Raw genomic sequence first — 5,000 nt, 5'->3', positions numbered from 1 at the left:
GCCATTCGTGGAGGTTCCAGGAACAGGATAATGGCATCGGTGGCGGCGGGAGGGGGGGAGGGGGGGCGAGGGCAAAGGTGAAGAAGGTCAATGAAAAGAAAAGTAGCCAGAGAGGGCGAGGAAAGAGAGAAAGGAGAGAAAGAAGAGAAAGGAAAAGCAAACATTTATTTTTCATTCCCTCGCCAATTTTCGGTCGCTTTTTGGGGTTCTTGTGATTTCGTGTTTGTGTGCGAGCACGTCTGTCTGTCTGTCTGGTCTTTATGAATGGTTGCTTGTCTGTCCGTCTACCTTTCTCTTTCTCTTTACCTGTGTCTGTCTGCTTCTCTCTCTCTCTTATTCTCTCCCCCCTCCCTCCCTCCTCCCTTCCTCCCTCCCCCCTCCCTTCCTCCTCCCCTACTCCCTCCTCATCTTCCTCCTTCCCTCCCTTCCTCATTCCCTCCTCCTTCCCTCCCTCCCTCCCTTCCTCCTTCCTCCCTCCCTCCCTTCCTCCTTCCCCCCTCCCTCCTCATCTCCCTCCCTCCCTTCCTCCTTCCTCCCTCCCTCCCTCACTCCCTTCCTCTTTCCTCCCTCCCTCCTCATCTCCCTCCCTTCCTTCCTCCTTCCTCCCTCCCTCCTCATCTCCCTCCCTCCCTCCCTTCCTCCTTCCTCCCTCCCTCCCTTCCTCCTTCCTCCCTCCTTTCTTCCTTCCCCCGTCCCTCATCATCTCCCTCCCTCACTCCCTTCCTCTTTCCTCCCTCCCTCCTCATCTCCCTCCCTCCCTCCTCATCTCCCTTCCTTCCTCCTTCCTTCCTCCCTCCTCATCTCCCCCCTTCCCTCCCTTCATTCTTCACAGCAGACAAGTCACAACAATTCACCCTGCTTAGCTATTCAATAATTCCACTAAAAGACCCTCCCCACTCGCGCTGTAATAACTTCCCTTCGCTTTAGAATCAATTTACTTTCCATCTCTGCCTTAAGGTCACAATTTCCCTCACAGACGACCTCTCTGTGGAGAAGTATTTGTACTTCTTCTATTTTTTCTTTAAGTATTTCTAGGGAATTGCTCTGCCTTCTCATTATTGTTTTTGTTATTACCATTATTATTACTATTATTATTATCATTATTATTATTACTATTGTTGTGATCATTATTATTATTGTTGTTATCATTATTACTATTACTAATGTTATTATTATTATAATTATTATTATCATTTTTATTATATCGTTGTTGTTGTTTTCATTATCGTTATCGGTTTTTATTAATATTATGATTATTATTGCTATTATCATTATTACCATTGTTATTGTCATTATTGCTATCATTATTACAATTATTAATACTATCATTATTATTATCATGATTATTGTTATTATCATATCCAAGTTTAAGAAGTGTGGTTAATGACACATGACAGATTCTACAAAATAAAGGTTTATCAATGACTTAGATAGATTACTATCTGGAGTAAATGACAAACCATTGACTTAAAATACCATAAACATCGTCTATGCATTAACAATTATGTACATCTATACATTTATAAATCTATACACTGTGTGCGGGTTTGTGTATACGAATTGGTACATATATATATGTTCGTATAAGTATGTGTATGGGCATATGTTTGTATATGAATATACATGTATATACGCATGTGTAAATGTGTGTGTTCATTTATAATTGTTTAATAAATATAAAAACACTCTATAAAAATTTAGCTTGACAGACAGTTGCTCTGAAGTTGTTGCTCCAGAATCTCGACAATATCCGGAGCCCCGTCGCCTACCTTCGGCTTCTCAAAGTCGCCTCCGAAGTAAGCATACACTTTCTTCGGCACAAGGACCTCGCGCGACTGCACCTCATCCTGCTCTTGGAAGAAATCCATGTCAGCTTTGCACATTTCCCTGAACACTTTGATCATCCACTTGAGCAGGTCCTGTTCGCGCCACTCGAGTCCCTCCCTTCGCTTCCAAGACGTTCAGAAAGGCGTTCTTCAGCGCGAATCCGGCCGGAATGGGAATCTTCCACTGGCGGGAATCCCACCAGGTGTAGAGCGACTTCACGTCTCGGGGCATCCACACCTCGGCCTTCAAGCGGGACAGCAGCGTCTTGCAGGACAGGAAGACCCGTCGCTCCTCAGGCGAGAGCTGGCTGATCACAGCAACTTCGGCTCCTGCAAAGCTGCATCGCCAAGTTCCATCTGCCTTGTTGCTGAGGTGGACCTCCTGAATGTCTTGAGGCGTCAGCGCTGGTCTCAGCACGTCCTTGGGCCAGGGAAGAGGGAGCACTGGCACCAGGTCGACGCCCACGGGTAGGAGTGGGTACTGGCTCCCCTGCCACGCGAAAGACAGGGACACGCCCACCTGGGTCCTTGTCACCCCAGGGGGCACAACACTCAGTCGCTTGTCACCCCAGGGGGCACAACACTCAGTCGCTTGTCATGCAGGGTATGGCATTCCAGGTAGCTTGTAACGAGGCTGTAGAAGTTCTCAATGAGTGTGTTGCCCTGAAAATTTGGTGCATCTGTCTTGACCTCGATTCTGAGTCTGTGTCCACAGTCTAAAACCTCCCGCTCGCTCTGTTTCACAACCGTGACCTCAACATTGGGGATATTTGAAAGAACAATGCTAATATCACATTCATCCGGTGCATATAAGCGAGTGCCGTCGGATGAGCTCCCCACGAGAGTCAGGGTACCCTCATAAGTCTTGTCTTGTAATGCTACTCCATTGGCAATAATCTGACATTCCTTTTGGACTGCTGTGCTCACTTCCCTTGCCTCACCCTCACTGAAGTCAACACTGAAGTCACTACAGTCATCTAGGATGTCACTCAAGCCTACTTGTTTGAGCAACGTCACTGTTGCTTCTGCTGGATCAGCTCTTTCTGGAACGTTAGTGTTATCCTTGATCGCAGTCTCCGTCTTCTGGTACAGCTTGAGATACTTATCCACATTTTCTTTGATGTCTGAAGGCACAGTACCTGCTACGCTCACTGGTTCCTCATCTTGAACCATTGCCGCCAGGAGCTGGTAGGTCGAGTCGTGGCAGTTCATGGCAGCAAAATGCAAGGCCGTGTGCCCGTACTTGTCCGGCTGCAAAGGATTAGCATTAAGATCCAGGAGGAGAGCCACGCAGCCGGAGATGCCATGGGCCGCTGCCAGGTGAAGCGCGGTGGTGTCGTTGGTGTAGTCGACCACTGCGTCCGGATGTATCCCACAGAATTTCACAATCATGTACATGAGCTGCAGAAGTCCTCTCTGCGCTGCTACTGACAGTGATGCACAGACAATAGAGGAGAGATAAGATGGACTCTCAGAGTTGTTGCTGCCGTCTGAGTTTCGATAGAGGGAGAAGAGGTCGTCTGATAGTTGGATTATAAGCTTTACATCTTCTTTTTCGCTCTCATCTTTCAGTTTTTCATACATATCATCTAATTTCCTCTTCTCCTTTGCATGCAAAGCCTGTACGGGAAAAGATTCTTTTAATTTTTATAATTATATTTACATATATTGTGTAATAAAAGTAGTACTGTCGTGTCAAAATGATTTGTATTCTATCAACAGTATATTATAAATAAGGTACAAAATAGTTTATTTTAACAAAAATAAAAAATACACAGATAAGTACCAAGAACACTAACCTCTTCTATTTCCTCTCGTAAGTAGTTGGGCATGATGTCCCTTGGCAGAATACCTGACGAGTCAGATATGTAAAGGCTTGCACTCATGTCTTTAGCCATAACAGATGCAAGACTCCAGTGCTTAGAATGGAGCGCCACATGGAGGGACGTAGAGCCAGCCTCATTCAACAGGAAGCTCTGAGCCCCTGCCTGTTGCAGAAAGAACACTGTGAGGGTGCAATTGAACTGGGCAGCCGTGCACATAAGAGCCGTGAGCGTCTTCACGCCCAGGAATTTCCACTTGGTCCGCCATGGCGTTGGGCCTCCCAGGGTGTCCAGCATGCGGTCTATGCCCTGGTGGAGAAGGCGTTCACATGGCGGGAGCTGCCGCTTCTCCCAAGCCAATCTGTTCTTATAAGCCTGCAGGTTGAATTCCATGATTTCAAATACTATAGTGGTTATTGGAGAATAGTATTATCTTCAAATTATACAGGGTAAAGGCTTTTATGCTTGAATGTAAACTGTGAGTTTTATCCATGATGATCTTCCAACAGAAATGCCTTTTCGTAGAAGTGTCTTACCCTAGTGATGAGGACTTGTACACGGATTGTGACGTCAGGGGAGTTCCAGGCCTGCTGCAGGAGAGTCAGGCCCCCAGCCATGGAGGTGAGAGGAGCCCCAGCAGCAATGAGGAGACTCACTATCTTGCGGCGGTTGGACGTGACTGCGAGGGACAGAGCATGAGTAGAAAGACTACCCACAGGCTCGAGAGGGGCACCTTGGCACAGCAGTTCGGAAGCTTTCAACGCGTCATCCCCGGAACCGATCACTGTCAAGAGCTCCTCGTACAGCTCCTCAGGGTCCTCCGCTTTCTGTAAAGAAAAGTTACTTGGTTCTTGTGAGCCTCTCAGATGAAGCGCAGGCCTCTTCTGTTTCTGCCTTTTTTTTCTCTCTCTGTCTCTGTCTTTGCTCCTCATTCTCTCTCTCTCTCTCTCTCTCTCTCTCTCTCTCTCTCTCTCTCTCTCTCTCTCCCTCCCTCCCTCCCTCCCTCCGTTCCTCCCTTCCTCCCTCTCTCTCTCTCTCTCTCTCTCTCTCTTTCTATCCTTCTACCCAATATGTCATTGGAATTGTGCAAATGCATGCATAAGGTAGTGCTGATACAATCACTGCCAAATATATATATATATATATATATATATATATATATATATATATATATATATATATATGTATGTACACACACATATATATATATATATATATATATATATATATATATATATATATATATATGCTTGTATGTGTGTGTGCGTGTCTCTGTGTGAGTGCATGGGAATGTATTGGAGTGTGTGCATCTATCTATTGATGTACATGTCTTTGTGTGCGTGCACGTATG

This window comes from Penaeus chinensis, chromosome 22 (genome assembly GCF_019202785.1).
Source record: "Penaeus chinensis breed Huanghai No. 1 chromosome 22, ASM1920278v2, whole genome shotgun sequence".
In the NCBI taxonomy this organism is placed as follows: domain Eukaryota; kingdom Metazoa; phylum Arthropoda; class Malacostraca; order Decapoda; family Penaeidae; genus Penaeus; species Penaeus chinensis.
Note: the sequence above shows the minus strand (reverse complement) of the source record.